At 36.4% G+C, this 18,506-nt stretch overlaps 1 long non-coding RNA gene across 1 annotated transcript; it reads right to left on the bottom strand.

Annotated features, from left to right (window-relative positions):
• Nucleotides 1-1,653: 1,653 nt before the first annotated feature.
• LOC114257032 (uncharacterized) lies at nt 1,654-7,528 on the bottom strand. The gene is made up of 4 exons (XR_003627433.2): nt 7,027-7,528; nt 6,629-6,733; nt 6,065-6,188; nt 1,654-1,878 (listed from the first exon to the last, which is right to left on the bottom strand). It is a non-coding gene; the product is annotated as an uncharacterized LOC114257032 (long non-coding RNA).
• Nucleotides 7,529-18,506: the final 10,978 nt, after the last annotated feature.

Below are 18,506 nucleotides of genomic sequence, written 5' to 3'. Positions count from 1 at the left end.
GATTTAAAATAATTATACCAGCGTTTCTTATTAACTGGACATATTTATTCATAAGATTTGAGTATATTTTATTTTATTTATTTATGTTATAATGTATGATGAGAATTAGAAAATTTTGAGATTTTTTAAATGTGTTTTGTATTTTTAAATGATCATTTGATATTAGTAATGATATTGATAAATTTATCAAAGTGAAAAATGATTGAAACAATTTAGCTTTTGTTTGTGAGTTTTCATTTAACTTTAGTTTATTTGTTTAAGTTTGTATTGAAATATGATGCAGGAAGTATAAATAGTTGAATTGTATTTTTATTTTAAAAAAATTTACAGTGATAAATTTATCACTAAAAGTTGAATATGACTTTTTGATAAATAAAGGATTTGTTTGTAACCATCCTTAATAAGCATAAAAATTTACACAGGATTTTACTATGAGAGTAAAGTATATGGTATAAATTTAAAATTAGCGTGTTGAGAAGTATGTAAAATGAATTTTGTTCACATATTTAAATTTTGAGTACAATTTTGGATTTTTTTTTATATTTTATTTTATTTTAAGAAACGTAACACAATTTGGATTGATAATGAAAAAAATATTAATTCAATTAAATAGATTTGCTTTGATATTATTTGATTGTGCCACCTTAACACCCAGTCATATCTCAATGGATTTTGGATATGTTAATGAAAAATTTGATTGAAAATGTGTAACAATAAAAATTTGAGTGCTCATTATAGAATTCTAGCTAGGGAAGAAGAGACACTGGATGTCTCTAAGACTCTAATGAAGTAAATTTCTCAATATGAAAAATACAACACACTTTTTTTTTTCTCTTTTTTATAGTAACCCTAAAATCAAGAAGATATAAATTAAGGGTTTTTTACCAGTCGATCCTGATAATTGAATTTATTATCCATTAAGTCCAAAGTTTCTATCTCATACACTAGGAAGTCCTATTATATTTTTTTTATCCTGATTTTGCCCCTGCTGTTATACTGCCAGAGCCATTAATGAATTAATAGTCACTACAAAAATTTGTTTTTTGCGACGGCAAAATGCCATCGCAAATACCCAAAACGCCATCTCAAAAGCTTTTTTGTGACGGCAACTGACTTTTAGCGACGGCAAGTGAGGGGTCGCAACAAAGGGGGTTGCTAAAGGGTTTTAACGACAATATAACGCCATCGCCTCTTTTTTGTGACAACAAGAATGCCTTTTTGCGACGGCAAAATGTTGTCGGCATTAATACGTAGAAATCTGAATTTTTTGAGACGGCACTGTGTTACCGTCGCTAAAAAGGTTATTTGCGACGGCAAAAATACCGTCGCTAAATGGTTATTTGAGAACGCAAACATGTCTCCAAAAAAATTATTTGCGACAGCAAAGAATACCGTCGCTAAAGGTTTTTTGTTTCAGCTAATGCCACTATCTTTGGCGACGACTATACTACCGTCGCAGAAAACCTGGTTCCAATTTTTTTTTGAGACGGTGTGGTGCCGTCTCAAAAAAAAAAAAAAAAAACAAGAAAGAAGCAGCAATAAAATTATTAAAAATATAAAAATTACCTGTATTAAATGAAAAATAACTAAAAAAGAAACCGATAATTACATAATAAGAATAAAAATTCCAAAAAATAAATAAAAATTCATCCATAATTAAAATATTCTTCCATTCATAACAACACACCCACAAAATTATCTCACCACATAATGTTGCATAATACATACATAATGTTGTTCACAAATCTAAATAAGGTAAATCAAAAATCAAAGTTTTCGCCATGATTCTTCCGTGGGTAACCATAACAAAAACAAAAGTTAGTCGCAATCTTCACACGCCTGCATTCCACAAGAAGCAAATTGCTACTGGGGAAATATCTGAAAACAAAAAATAAAAATAATTAATGACAATATAATTATGTGTTAATATTTTAATTACAAAAAAACATAAAAAAATTAACTATAATATAATTACAAAGATAATTAAGTAAATAATTTTGGTTAGACAGAAATTCGACTTTAACTCCCAAACTGGGAACCCGATTCGAGTCTCGTCTTCTCCTACAAGTCTCTCGTGCCTAGGCCAAGTTTCGTACTAAACCGACGCTGTTTGGTGATTTTGGGGCGTCAACATCTCGAATTCAAATTTCTTAAGGAACTAGTTTGCCTAGACTGAAATCCGGCTCTAATTCCCAAACCGGGAACCCGATTCGAGCTCCATCTTCTACCACAAGTCTCTCGTGCCTAGGCGGTCGTGTGTGCCAAGTTTCGTACTAATCCGATCCCGTTTGGTGATTTTGGGCCGTCAACACCTCGAATTCAAGTTGTTAAGGAACTAGTTTGCATAAAGTGAAATTCGGCTCTAACTTCCAAACCGGGAACCCGATTGGAGCCCCGTCTTCTCACAAAAATCTCTCGTGCCTAGGCGATCGTGTGTGCCAAGCTTCGTGCCAAATCGACGCTGTTTGGTGATTTTGGAGCGTCAACACCTTGAATTCAAATTTCTTAAAGAACTAGTTTGCCTAGACCGAAATCCGGCTCTAACTCCCAAATCGGGAACTCGATTCGAGCCCCGTCTTCTCCCACAAGTCTCTCATGCCTAGGCAGTCGCGTGTGCCAAGTTTCGTGCTAGTCCGACCCCGTTTGGTGATTTTAGGCCCTCAACACCTCGAATTCAAGTTGTTAAGGAACTAATTTGCCTAGAGTGAAATCCGGCTCTAACTCCCAAACCAAGAACCCGATTGGAGCCCCGTCTTCTCACAAAAATCTCTCATGCCTAGGCGATCGTGTGTGCCAAGTTTCGTGCCAAACCAACGCCGTTTGGTAATTTTGGAGCATCAACACCTCGAATTCAAATTTCTTAAAGAACTAGTTTGCCTAGACTGAAATCCACCTCTAACTCCCAAACCGAGAACCCGATTTGAGCCCCGTCTTCTCCCACAAGTCTCTCGTGCCTAGGCGGTTGTGTGTGCCAAGTTTCGTGCCAAACTGACATCGTTTGGTATTTTGGGACATCAACACCTCGAATTCAAATTTCTTAAGGAACTAGTTTGCCTAGACCGAAATTCGACTCTAACTCCCAAACCGGGAACCCGATTCAAACCCCGTCTTCTTCCACAAGTCTCTCATGCCTAGGCGGTCGTGTATGCCAAGTTTCGTGCTAATCCAACCCCGTTTGGTGCTTTTGGGCCGTCAACACCTCGAATTCAAGTTGCTAAGGAACTAGAGTGAAATCTGGCTCTAACTTCCAAATCGGGAACTCGATTGGAGCCCCGTTTTTTCACACAAATCTCTCATGCCTAGGCGATCGTGTGTGCCAAGTTTCGTGCCAAACCGATGCCATTTGGTGATTTTGGAGCATCAACACCTCGAATTCAAATTTCTTAAAGAATTAGTTTGCCTAGACCGAAATCCGACTGTAACTCCCAAACCAAAAACCCAATTTGAGCCCCGTCTTCTCCCACAAGTCTCTTGTGCCTAGGCGGTCGTGTGTGCCAAGTTTCGTGCTATTCCGACCCCGTTTGGTGATTTTGGGCGTCAACACCTCGAATTCAAATTGTTAAGGAATTAGTTTGCCTAGAGTGAAATCCGACTCTAACACCCAAACCGAAAACCCGATTGGAGCCCCGTCTCCTCACACAATACCCTCGTACCTAGGCGATCGTGTGTGCCAAGTTTCGTGTCAAACCGACGCCGTTTGGTGATTTTGGAGCGTCAACACCTCGAATTTAAATTTCTTAAAGAACTAGTTTGCCTAGACTGAAATACGGCTCTAACTCCCAAACCGGGAACTCGATTTGAGCCCCGTCTTCTCCAACAAGTCTCTCGTGCCTAGGCGGTCGTGTGTGCCAAGTTTCGTGCCAAACCGACGCCGTTTGGTGATTTGGGGACGTCAACACGTCGAATTTAAGTTTCTTAAAGAACTAGTTTGTTTAGACCGAAATCTGGCTCTAACTTCCAAACCAAGAACCCGATTCGAGCCCCATCTTCTTCCATTTGTCTCTTGTGCCTAGGCGGTCGTGTGTGCCAAATATGTCGTCGCAAAATGTTCTGTCCCTTAAGCCCCATTTTCTTGTAGTGTGAGTTGATATAGATATATCACTTTTTTTTTTCTTTTTAATTTCTAAAATAACCACAAGCGAAGTTACATAAAAATAAGAGCGATGATACCATAGATTGAATCTTTAACTACTTTGATTGTAGATTTCATAACACGATATTTTCAAGAGTAAATTATAGTAAACTTCTTAAACTATGATCCATTTGTATTGTGCTTCTATGAATTTCAAAACTCAACAATTAATTAACTTGAAGCATTATCTTGTTACACTTAACCACTTCTATTAAGATTCTATTAGAGATTGAAACGAAATCAATCATGTATAAAGTAAATGACACACTTACTGAATTTTTAAGACAATAATGTCCTTATTTAATGATTCCGTTTGAACTTTACTACTAAGATAAAGGAGACAAAATGCAAATGAGATTACCAGATTAGGACATTATTGTCCTAAAAATTAAATGTGTCATGTGTTAAGATTCTATTTAAATCCCTAACAAAATCTTAACAGAAAGGGTTAAGTGTAACTATTAAAGTTTAGGAGGAAAAAGTGCAAACGAATCAAAACTTAAAAGGGTTTATTGTAATTTATCCTATTTTCATTTGTACAAGATAGTGTACTTACCATTCTAGTATATATAACTCAAGCATTGTACAGCTTTATTTGTTTATGGGCCATGCCATGCCATACCATTTCATTAAATTTTTATTTTTATTTTTGGTGAAGAACATGAAATATTTTGATCGTATATAACAGTTCTCATCTTACTAATTGGCTGTGAGATTAATACATTGTTGAGGCTATAATATGATTATTGGTAATGATTCAAGAATTGTATGTAGAAAATTTGGGTTTCTAAGCCTGTCACTTTTGGGTTGCTTACCAGCACTGAGAGCAGCAAACCCTAAAGGCAATGAATAAGGAGGTTGTTTTGAAGAAGCTTGCGCCCTAGCACTAGCACATAAAAATGCTCTCAAAGCTGTCCTCACCAGCCTTGAACATCTATTTAAAGGTTTCAAGTATTGCAACTCCAATTTCTATGTCTGGCTTGAAGATAGAATTAATAATCCTTCTAAGTATGGTATGTATATATTCCCTATATCTCAATTCCTCAAATTCATCCTTTATTCTTCTAGGAATAATGTTATATTAAATTAATAAATTTACAATTTTTTATTACTTGCATGAATTGTCTTTATCACATATAAACATGGTAAAGATCTTAAAGTTGAAAATGTCATGTGCAATTTAGATAATTGGGTTTTATTTAGATATGTCGAGTATTTAGAGAAAAAAAAAATACTCAGAAAAAGTACGCAGAATTTGAATGTATGTTGTATATTTAAACTTGGATCACAACGAGAATAAATCTGGTTTACATAATTTAAATTTTAGAACTTTTCTAAATACATTTTCTCAATATGTAACAGAGTGTCATTTGATACTTCTATCTAGTAAAATTGTTATAAAAACTTGACAATTAAATCTAGCTATTTGAGCTTGTAATGCACTGTGGAGCCTATAATCATGTAATTATATGATTGAATGAAAGCATTATATGATCATAATGAACCTTTGTAATACATTTAGTTGGAAACATCATTGCATGTACCTCAATTTTTTTTTATAGAAAAGTACATAATTTAATTTGAACACGTCGACTTTAAATCTACACTATTAAAACCTTAGCAGCCAATGTCAATTGCAAGAAGATCCCACAGTCTTCCTCTTTCATCGTACTTGATTTCTTTCCCCAAAGAGGCTGGGGGCGAAGTGTAATTTTTTTACTAACTCAAATTTCCTTCAGATTTCCATTAAATCTTAGTCTAATTTAAAATGTTGATTTTAATCTGACTACCAAATTTGAAATGATTTGACTACTTTTTGAAATGATTTGAGAACTCCTCTATCCTTGTCCATCCCATGGAAATTTCAAGAACATAGACTCAATATTCAATTTCACTAGAAGATGCAATATTAAGCATATTGACAAAACTCACCTCACAACTTGGACAGGATAACCTTTTCGGCAACTAACCCGTAATGCCTCATTCATTTTATCAAACTTCTAATCAAATGACTATCTTGTTCGTCCTTTTGTTTCCACTGAGGTCTCTTCCACCACTGTCCACAAATATATATGTATAGATAGATAGAGTTTAGATAGATAAAGAAATAGAAAATAGATCAACCTCAATGCATGCATGAAAAGAACAACAGAAATATAAAGTATTTATAGTAGCACATGAATCATGTTTATGCCCAGCCATACAAAATTGGATTGTTCATCGATGAATAGCCTGACTTAGTCCTACCATTTAGATAAATCTTACTCTGCAAATTTTTACAAGATAAACATCAATGTAAAGGCCAAATCAAGTGACAATGCGCCACTAATGACAAATATGCATGACTTAACAACAACAGCTTGTAAGAAAAAATGTTCATGAAGGAGCAACTTTGACACCAAAACCCAATGTATAGGGATGCCAGTGAAAATATACACATTGCCTATAATGGCAATTACTCAAACAATAACATATCTAATGCACCCATGAGCATACCTTCCTGTGTAGAGGAACCATTCACCGTGATCCTCATCATCTTCATAGCCTCCAGAGAGGGCTACAGACTGAACCATTCACTCTGATTTCTGTCTGGGTCATTCTCTGCTAGAATTGGTCCAACATGGGGAAGACAACAACACATTTTTAATCAACTAAACCTAATATCCCTAAATCATTTTCCCTAATTAAGAAAATAAACCTTTATAGCAGTGTAAAAGAAAAATATCCAAAATAAGTTGACAACTAAAAATCATCCAAAGAACCTAAACAAGTAGTCACACATACAGGTCATGTATATATATAGAACCAAAACAATGAACTTAATATTAGAGAGAACACATATACACGTGTATATATATATATATATATATATGTATATATAAAATAAAACTTACAAATTTGAGCGATCGATTGAGAGTGAGGGTTTCTGAGCTTCAAATCGAATGGGTTTCTGAGCGAGAAAGAGAGAGAGAGGGCGATAACGGAGGTGATGGCGGTGGCGCGGTAGTCACAGTGGCAGTAGTCGTGGCGTCAGAGGCAGATGAGAGAGAGGGAGGAAGTGTAACCGTGTATGGTTTGGACCGTATATGATGTGGAAAATTGGATCGAGTTTGGAGCAGTCTGTGGAGGTTTGATCTGTTGATGATGATGAGTAGGAGGTTAGGGTTTCTGGTTCTGGGGTTGAAGTGTTGTATCGTCGAGAGAGATACAGGGAGGAAGAGAGAGAGAGAGATACATGAAGGATTGATCGATGATATGGCTCAACGCCGTCGTCTGCCTTGCTTACAATCGCGCGAGAGAGAGAGATGGAGATTTTTGTGATTCAAAAATTAGGGATTTGAGATTTGGGGATTTTTGGTTAAAGGGGAAAAATGAGCGCCAATCAGATTTTGAGTTTTTTTTTTTTTTTTTTGGCGACATCAAGTATAACCGTCACAAATAAAAATTTAAGGTAGCGTTGGGTAACGTTTACGTTTTTTGTTTATGTTTACAAAAAATTTATAAATTGGTTTTTGTTTATTTTTAGAAAAACATAAATTAAAAACGCGTTTGGTTTGAACAAAATGTTTAAAAAAAATTAAAAACATAAACTAAAAAACATGTTTATCTAGGCCTAAAATATTTATATTTATTTTTTTATTATTTATGACGATGGATCATACACATTATAATTGAAAAAAAATTAATTAAAAAAATATTTGAAAAAAAAATATTTGAAAATAGATGAGAGAGATGAGTAAGAGAGATAGAGAAGAGAGATAAGTGAAAGAAAGAGAGAGAGAGAGAAGAGAAATGAGCGAGAAACACAGAGAGAAAAAGAGACCCATTTCATTTTTTGACTTTTTCCTCTTTCAACAACAATGGGCTCAGAGAAAAAGATGAGTGTGATTGAGAGAAATGAACAATTGAGAGAGATGAGAGATGAGTGAGAAAGAGAGACAGAGAGAAAGAAAAAAAGAGAGAGATAAACAAGATGAGCGAGAGATAGACAAAGAGAGAGAGAGAGAGAGCAAAAAGAAATGAACAAGAGATATAGAGAGAGTGAGAGGGAGAAGAAAGATAAGCAAGAGAGATAGAGAGAGAGAGGAGATTGAGTGGTAGTGGTAGAGGAGATTGAGTGGCGGTGGTGGATGAGAGGTAATAGTAGTAGTAGTAGTTGTAGTAGTAGTAGTAGTGGTAGTAGTGGTGGTAATGATAGTGGAGTGGTGGCGATGGTGGTAGTAATGGTAGTCGAAGAGGTGGAATGGCAACAGTGGTAATAATGGTGATAGTGGAATGACATTTGCAGTAGTGGTGAAGGTGGTAGAGGAGATTGGTGGTGAGAGAGAGATGAGTAAGAGAGAGAGAGACAGAGAGAGACAGACAGACAGACAGAAACAGAGATAGAGTGATGAGCGAGAGAAAGGCAAAGTGGTCGCTAAAAGTACATTTTCTTGTAGTGGAGAGCTCAGTAAATAGAGAAGATGGGAGGGAAAGAGTGAGCAAAGTGAACACAATGAAAGAGAGAGACAAACAGACAGACATGGAGAGAGAAAGGGAGAAAGAAGAGTGAGAGACAGACAGACGCAAAGAGAAAGAGAGAGAAAAGAGTGATGAGTAAGAGAGAGATAGAGAGAAAGAGATATATATATATATATAGAGAGAGAGAGAGAGAGAAACAGATAGAATAAGAGAGAGAAACAAAAGATGAGCGAGAGATAAACAGAGAGAGAGAGAGAGAAAGAGAGCAAAAATAGATGATCAATAGAAAGACATAGAAAAAAAGAGAGAGAGGGAGAGAAGAAAGATGAGCGAGAGAGACAGAGAGAGAGATAGAGAGAAGAGAGATGAGTGAGAGAGATAGAGAAAGAAAAGAGATGAGCAAGATAGAGAAAAGAGAGACGAACGAGAGACAAAGAAAGAAAGACAGAGACAGAGACAAAGACAGACAGACAGAGAAGAGTGATGAGAGTGAGAGAGAGAGAGACAAAAAGAGAAAGATATAGAGAGTGAGAGATAGAAAAAGAGACAGAGAGAAAAGAGAGATGAACGAGAGAGACAGAGAGAGAAGAGTGATGAGTGATGAGTGAGAGAGACATAGAGAGAAGAGAGATGAATGAGAGAGACAGAGAGAGAGATAGAAAGAAAAAAGATGAGCGAGAGAGACAGAGAGAGATGAAAGATGAGAGAGATAGAGAAAAGAGAGATGAGCAAAAGAGACAGAGAGAGAAAAGAGATGAGAGAAGAGATAGATGAGTGAGAGACACACAGAGAGAGAGAGACAGACAGACAGACATACAGAAAAGAGTGATGAGTGAGAGAGAGAAAGAGAAGAGAGAGAGGAAGATGAAAAAATAGGTGAAAAGAGATAGACAAAGAGAGAGAGAGAAAAAAAAAAGAGCGAAAAGAGATAAACGAGAAAGAGAGTGAGAGAGATGAGCAAGAGAGCGAGAGAGATAGAGAGAAGAGAGATGGGCGAGAGACACAAAGAGAGAGAGAGAAAGAGACAGACAGAGAAGTGTGATGAGTGAGAGAGAGAAAGAGAAGAAAGACAGAGACAGAGACAGAGAGATAAGAAGATAAAAAAATGGGTGAAAAGAGAAATGTTCAAAAGAGTAAGACAATGTCGTTTTTTATTTTTTATTTTTGTGATACAAAAATACTGTTGCATTTATTTAAACCATTTTGTGACTATATATATATGAAGCCGTCTTAAAGCCACAATATATATATATATATTTATTTATTTATTTTTATTTTTTTTTGCAACGGTGCCTATTACAGTAACAAAAAACTTTTTTTTTTTTTTTTTTTTTTGCGACTGCAGCTGGTGCCGTCGCAAAAACTCTATTTTTTTGGGACAGCAATCTCTACCGTCGCAAATACTCTATTTTTTTTTTTGCGACAACAATTTCTGTCGTCGCAAATACTCTACTTTTTCGCGACAGCATTTTATATCGTCGCAAATACTCTATTTTTTGCAACGGCAAGTCGTGCCGTCTCAAAAAGTCACATTTTTTGCGACGGCAAGCTGTCCCGTCTCAAAAAGTCACATTTTTTGCGACGGCAAGTTGTGCCGTCGCAAAAAGTCATTTTTTGTGACAGCAAATGTGCCGTCGCAAAAAGTTTTGTCTCTTAAGCCCCCTTTTCTTGTAGTAAGTGTTGGTGAATATGAGGACTTCCTCTGTGGCCCTTGGATTTGAGAGAGATGGTGTTAGATCTGAGAGAGATCAACAAAATCGACATGAATGGAGATAGAGTGTGTCAACATTGATGAGTTCCAGAGCTATTGATGAATTCGTTGGTGTTGGTAAACATGAGAATTGTCTCTGTGACCGTTGGATTTGAGAGAGATGATGTTAGATCTGAGAGAGATCAAAAAAATTGACATGAATGAAGATGAGAGTGTCGACATTGACAACGATAAATTTGTTTAAATCAATGATAAACTAGTGACAAATTTGTTTAAACCAGTGATAAATTTATCATTGATGAATTTGTTAAAAAATTTACAAATAACAGACTTGATTTGAGAGAGAGAAGGGACATCACAACAAATTTATCACTGAATTAAGTAACAAATTTATCAAATCAGTTACACGTCTGTAGAAGATCAACACCACCTTTCAATGCCCTGATCGGACACTTTGCATCCCAAACCGGTGATGGAAGAAGATGGTTGCAGCGACAATGTCGAAGATGGTAGATTGGTAATGGAGGAAGATGGTAGCAATGACGATGTCGAAGTTGGTAGATCAATGATGGAGGATTACAGTGTTGAAGCTAACAGGTGAATAATGGGGGAGGAGTAACGGTGATGGCAGCGAAAGAGAAGGAGATGATGGTTGGTGATGAAGGGAGAGGACGAAATGGTGTGCCAGTGATAGAAATAGGGAGAGAGAGAGAGAGAGAGAAAGAGAGATGTGTTTGGGTTTAGGATAAAATCACTCAACTAAATGTAAAGGGTACAAATGGAAGATGGACTAAATTATTTTTGGTCAGGACTTCTTAGGAATTAAGTCCGGTCCAAAGGACTAGCCTATAACTCCCCCTACAATTAATCCAACTAACTAAGTGCCGCTTTGGGATTTTTTTTTTGGTTTGGATTTTTAGGAGTTTTTTTTGGTTAATGTGTTTGGAAAGTGACAAAAATCAATGTAACATTTGACTTTTATCATGCCATTTTTTTTTTTTTAATCTCAACTTAAGAGATTGTTTAGACTTAGTAGACTCATTTTCATTTTGGATCTAATTCTGATAATTTAAACTGTTTATTTTTTTAGATTCGTTGAGTAGCATATTCATGCAAAAAATAAGATGATTAAACATTGATAACTATATATTTGAACCATATTTATTTAAAAAAATAAATGATCAAAATAATTTAAAAAATAACTATTTTTTTTAATACAAATTTATTTAAATATATAATTATTAATGTCTAATTATCTTATTTTTTTATATAAATATTTACTTAACCAATTATAAAATATAAATAATTTAAATTATCAAACGAAACCGGTGATAAACCCTGTAAACCTTTCAAAATTCTGAGATGCAATAAATAATACATCCTAGTGAGTCTCGGACTCCAACCAACAACACTCCCCAAAGTCCACTGGAAAAGAATCCTCTCTTTATTTATTTATTTTTTGATTCATTCTTTTTTTAAGGCCAATTTTGGCTACTGCCAAAAAAGTGCACTTATTTCATCTTTTTATCTTTTTTGGGTTACATCAATCAACATCTCCTCTCTACTTTTTCTACACATAATACAAAAAAAGTCAAAAAGTGCACTTATTTAGTCTTCCCAAACTAGGCCTAATTTTTCACCCCTGAAGTATATTCGCTATGGGTTGTTAAGTCTCAACAATTAAGAAATAAATAAATAACTAATAAGTTGCCATTACTTTATTTATTTTACATATATATATATATTTATATATTTATTTAAATAGGCTTTTATAATAGAACCTGACTAAAAAGGAGTGGGTGGGCAAATGGAATTTAAGGATGAAACGTGGAATTAATCAAACCTAAAACAGACATGATTGTCTGAATTTTGGGAATTTAAACTAATCCCAAAAGATATTGCAATGCCAAAATCAATAATGAAGGCTGGTAGGTGGTTAGAGCCTTCCTGGGCTGGGTTTGGACGTGTTCGAGCCAGACCCATATTATACCGGATTCGTTTGGAATGTGGGTTGAGTTTTTAATTATTTTAATCTAAAACTATAAAGTTTCATTTGGGATAGATTTTTAATTTTTTTAACTTTTATGAGAGAAAAAATAAAATAATTATAAATTAGATGTGATATTTTATTTTATTGAATTAAAAAGTTTATTTTAACTTTTTGTAACTAAAATAATCCCCAACCCAATCCTTCTTCCCAAATGAATCCATAATAGCACTTGAAATGATTTCCAAAGCACAGCTCACGATTGGGTCTTACCTTGTTCTCAAGCTTGTTCGGAAACAATATAAAAATCCTAAATCCGTCTAACTAACCTAGATTCATTTGGAAGTGGATTGTTTTTTTGATTTTTTGATTTTTTAACTATTTTAGTTTAGAGTTAAAAAATTTTGTTTGGGAAAAGATTTTTGACTTTTTTGACTTTTTGTTAAAGAAAAAATATAATAATTATGGGCTGAATGTAATATTTTGTCTTATTAGACTAGAAAACCTATTTTATTTTTTTATGACTAAAATAGCTCCAAATCCAACCCAACTCAACCCAACCCAAGTTTCTAAACAAAGACATAATTTAACATCTTTTCATATTTTAAATAAAGAAAATATAATTAATTTAATCATTTAGGTGCGTGTTTAACTTGTTTAAAGCTAATAGTTCAAATTTTATAAGTAATTTTTTACTAATACATTAATTTAGGATTATAAAAATTAAAGTTAAATAATGTAAAACATATATATAAATTTTTATAAATACGAAAGAATATTGCATACTATAATTTGTGGTTGTGTCGGTTGAATTGGTCTAAAACTACTTTTTCATCCATATTATAATTGGGTTTAAAAATTTGTTTAACTCGATCATATGGAAAAGGAGGACTCCGCTCCTAATTGTAATCAAATTGCAAAAATAAATTAATGAAAAATAATAAAAGGCAAAAACAACTCTAAAATATTTTATGTACATGTTTGCGCAGTAGATTGAACCAAAGGCTCCGAAATGCTTGATCAACGATGGACAAATATCTCCTCTGTAGACTGTTAAATCAAATAAAATTAGAAAATTACTTAGCGCTGTAATAGTGAAATTTATAATTAATATTATTCTTTTAGGAGAAAATAAAATAAATGTTCAAAGATGAATGTTGTAATGTTACAAGGTAACCAAATAAGTTCTCCATTAAACAATAAGCCTCACAAGAAAAGTCTTATTAAGGTTCTATTTGATTAGCAGAATTAATATTGAGAGGATTAATAATTCATAAAATTAATGTAAGATTAATTATTTAATTGAATTAGTGGAATAAATAATTCCTTTCCGTCCTCGTTTATTTTATAATAAATATAGAAATATATAATTGCAAATATATATTTGTTTTACATTATTAGTTATAAGATTAAAATGGCCATCAATTTTATTAGATTAAATATTCATTGAAATATAATTTAAATAATAAAAATTACAATCAAACATTGAAATATAAATCTTATAAATTAATAATTTTAATCTTATACTCTATGATTATCTTTCAACTTGCAAATTAAAACATCGTTAATATTGTTTGGCAATAATTAATTGGCAAACACTGCATTACTTAAGTGAACAAGAAGACAATTATAACACTGGGTGTACGAGCACGAAATTATCTTCTCGTATAATCCTGTTCATCAAGTCTGCGCTCCTCCAAACGTCGTCGCCTTACTCCCTGAAAACACAAACGTGAGCTAGTCGGCGGGTGTGTGCCGGATACCTCTCCGATGCCTAAGTCAGAAAAATAGACAAATAGACGAAAGCTCTGTATATTCAGGAATCAAAGTTGTGTTACCTGTACATAGGTTATGTTGTGAGCCTAGGAATCACACTCCTGAAAGATAAAATTTATCCTCCAACACCCCCCTCACTGTTTAAACCAAATGAGATGCTTTTACCTCGGTGGGATGACAATATAACCGAGCTAACAATATCTCTTTATCATACTCAATCCAGCACCTTCACATGCAACACATAGCTCGGCTTTTGTTCACTTGCATCTTGGTTGCCTGCTGAGACCGAGCTAACTATAGTAAGTTTTGACCGAGCTAATAAGAGCAAGGTTCACTAGCAGAAGCCCAAATACCTCGGTTCCAAATACTATGACCGAGCTAATTACCACTCCGACCATGGTGACTGTAACCATATTTGGACCGAGCTAACTGTAAGGTCCTTTCACTCAGCCTTTTTTACCGCGGCCCACAGAACGGCCCATTACCACGCCTTGGCCTAGCTCGGCCCTAATGCACATAAAAAATCCCTCTCAATTGCCCCTTAATCTGTGTAGCATGATTGGAATTACCTGTTTCCAGCCGAGCTAAAACCTTAGACTTTCAACCGAGCTAAGTTATCATCGGGCTACCGATTGGTTCGGTCAAAAAAACGTCTTTTCAGTCGCTGTAAAACTGAATCGCTTACGATTCTCTTGGACACGTGGCAAGTCTTTATTGGTTAATTACAACTGCCATAGTTGTCCTTGTACCTCGCAAAATTTGAACAGTCCCGCCCAAACTTATGCCTTACACAAAACAAAACCCTATCTTACGAACAAAACATATCACTATTCATCTTCCCTCTCTCTTTCCCTTTGAGTCTTCATTTTTTCAACCCTAGCACCTGCCAAGCTTGTGTTTCTGCTGGTATTGTTTTCACCTTCGATTCCTTCATTTTGAAATGGTACGTGACTCAAATCTTTTTCTTTTTTGTTCATTTTGCATTGTATTGTAATACATAGCATAGTATATATGTTTCTCAAAAACACTTTCTTGTAGTTTCTATGGGAAATAACCACTTTGTTCCAAAACCCGTGTAATAGACCCACTGGATTCACAACCAATCTGAGAAATGATGCTTTTGATCCAAAATAATATTTCAACTGTACTAGGAACCTGTTTGTACTTAAGGTGTGCAGCCAGCCGAATTAGATTAAATTTCAATCGGTCTAAGAACCTTCTGTTTCACTTAGTCGAGCTAGGGAACTGTTTGTATTAGGTGTGCACACTACCGAACTAGAAAGCCTTAACCAATGACTGGGCTATCACTTGGGGCCAAACCAACTCTCTAACTTAGTCAAAACCGAACCAAGAATGTCGTACCCCAAGCTTCAACCGGGCTACGAACCTCTTGTTCCACTTAACCGAACTAAAGTCATTCGCTTCAACCGAGCTAAGAATGGATAGTATCCCACGTAGCCGAGCTAGGACTCCATTTATTTTGCCTTTGTTTCTTTTAGCACGATCTAACAATCTGTGCTTAACACTTTTCCTTTTCACTTTGCAGACTGGCTTAGGTTGGCCAGGCACTCCTTTGAACGCTCAATCGAGATACTCAATACCATCTCAACACCGAGCTAACTTATACATAACTTAAGTCCACATGGGCAAATATAGATTCCTAGTAAATTCACCAGGGGCTATTACCGAATTCCGCAAGGACTACAACATCCTTGATGACGTCCATCTTTCACTAGCCGAGCTAGACACAACTCCTTGGGAAAAACAGGGTTTCGTTCCCTTCACCGTCCTTTCCATTGTAGAAGCCGGGCTCCGCTTCCCCATTCAACCACTCCTTTGTGAATTCCTAAGGCAGACTAGAATATGCCCAACCCAACTCAGCACCAATTCTTACAGAATAATAAATGGCATTGCCGAGCTAAATCGCCGGCTTGGCCTCAACCTCGGTTTAGCCGAGCTATTTCACCAATATTCACTAGGCCAGAATGAAGACAGCTGGGTGTATTACTTAAGAATAAGACGCCGCCGAGAGAAAATAATAAAAAATACACCAGACAAAGATGTAAATGAAGATGATTTTTTCTGGGTCTCGGGAAACTTTGAAGACCAGGAGGCCCAGATCCCAGGTGACCGAATTAACTAGAATAAGGGAGTAGCTGGTATGAATACCTTGGTTTTAGCTTCGTGCGTTCTTTACTCTGTTTATTAGTTTTGCATTGTACTAACCATTGCTTTTTTCCTTATGCAGGCTTTGACTATCTAAAGTCCCAGTACAGTTGCCCCAATCTAGACGCACTCTGTGCCCCGCTGCGGTACCGCGATCGAGTTTGGGTCGAGCTACTTAACTTTGAACCGACATACAGATACAGTAGCAGAAGGAAGACCAGGGTGACAGATTTCCTTCTGGAACCCTCTCTAGAACCAGATCCAACACTACCTCAAATCAATTTGATCCAATTAACAGCGGAACAAGAAATGGCCAAGAAGAGAGTAGTTAGAGCCCTCATTACCGAAACAACTACATCAGCCATTGGGGACTAGACCGTGGTACAACAAATTGGCCAAACACAAGAGGCCGTGGTAGCCTTTCCAACAGCCCGACCATCGTCATCTCGGCCCCGTAAGCGCGCTCGCACCTCCATGACCGAGCAACGTCTTGTTGATGAAGACGATACCGAGCTCCCCCAATCCACCCGACCGAGCCCAGAACCAGAGCATTCTGATCGGGCTGGCTCTTCAAAGTGGGCGCCAAAGGTGACCTATAAGAATCGAGCCATAACGAACACAGATTTAGTGGTCGTAGAAAAAGACCATTCGCTAGCTTTTAACCTCGCCAAGAGCGTATACCTGCCAGCCGATATGGAGCATCATGACCATCTCATCGAGCTGAAGGCCATTCGGTCGGCAACAAAATCGATGGTGTTGGTAAGTTCTAATTTTGCTTGACCTTCTAATTTGTACATTTGTTAGCGCGGTTTTACTAATAACTGTTCTCCCTGCTTTGTAGGCCTTGCAAAAGAACCACTTCGCTCACAAGTGAGTTTTGGAGCTTCGTAAGACAGCTTGGCTGGCCGTGGCAGATGCCAACGCCAAGACAGCCGAGCTACAAGAGGCAAAGGAAAAAATGATCGAGCTTGAGTCTAAAGTAGCTCGACTTACCGGGCTAGTAAATACGGCGGAGGCGGATAAACAAAAGGCATTGGCCGAGCTGAAGGACCGCTATCTACGTGAGTTGGCTAAGGTCGAGAAGAAGAAGAACGCTAAGATAACCGAGCTTGAGAAGAAGATGGAGGACACGGAAGACCGCGGTTACAAGGAAGGCGAAGCCACATACGTCTTGCAGTGTGAAGCTGCCAAAGACATTTTCTTCAAGTGTGGGTGGAAGGCAGCCGTCCTTAAGCTCGGTCAAGGAGAATAAACCGAGGTATTCCAGAATCTCCCTCCTCACTTCATCTCAAACTATATGGCGGAGTATGCCAACGTTATTCAGCAAAAATTTCTTCAAGTTGAGGAAGAAGAAGAGGAGTCCCCTAAAACCCAACAATGCCCCAGTCGTCCCCAATGATCCCGTTGTTCAGTCAGCTCGGGTGGAGCCACCGGTGGAAGACTTGGTTGAAAATGTGACCGAGCTACCTGCTGAAACCGGGCTTCGAGTTGATCTGGATGCGGATCTTGACGACCTTTTTGCTTGATCCTGTATTTTCTTCTTCTTACTCTTGGAAAGAATATGTAACTGGGCTAAAGCCTCACTTCTTGTAACTTTGACTTGAATTTTGAATGAAACTCTTCTTCTTTTTGTTCGGTCTGTTCCATACCTGTATTTATTTTTCAACTGTAATTTGTATTCAGTTTTACCTTTTTCTGTTCTTGCCGAGATTCTTATCTCGGTCTTGGAACATTATAATCTGTTTGTTCAGACCTGCCGTGTTTCTTCAGCCGAGATCCTTATTTTGGCTGAAAGGTACCCAAAGTTAGTTATTCTAGCCAACCACTCTTCGACCTAAATCCTTATTTCAGCTGAAGAGTACTTAAAGTTAGTTATTCCAGCTAACCACTCTTCAGCCTAGATCCTTATCTCAGCTGAAGAGTACTTAAAGTTGGTTATTCCAGCCAACCTCTTCAGCCTAGATCCTGATCTCGGCTGAAGAGAGATAAGTGTTGGTTTTTCCAGCCAACCTCTTCAGTCTAGATCTTGATCTCGATTGAAGAGAGATAAGTGTTGGTTATTCCAGCCAACCTCTTCAACCTAGATCCTGATCTCGGTTGAAGAGAGCTCAGTGTTGGTTATTCCGGCCAACTCTGATTTCATTTCCCCTAGCTCACTAAAACTACTTTTACAGAAGAAAACAATTATGCTAAAAAGGAAACTACTTGTTTTATTGAAAAAAAAAAGAAAAACTACAAGTACGTTAAAGAAAAGCTAAATATAAAACAGTTTG

This window comes from Camellia sinensis, chromosome 10 (assembly GCF_055761805.1).
Source record: "Camellia sinensis isolate YWXY chromosome 10, ASM5576180v1, whole genome shotgun sequence".
In the NCBI taxonomy this organism is placed as follows: Eukaryota; Viridiplantae; Streptophyta; class Magnoliopsida; order Ericales; family Theaceae; genus Camellia; species Camellia sinensis.
The sequence above is the reverse complement of the archived record's forward strand: the minus strand, read 5'-3'. Positions and strand labels throughout refer to the sequence as shown.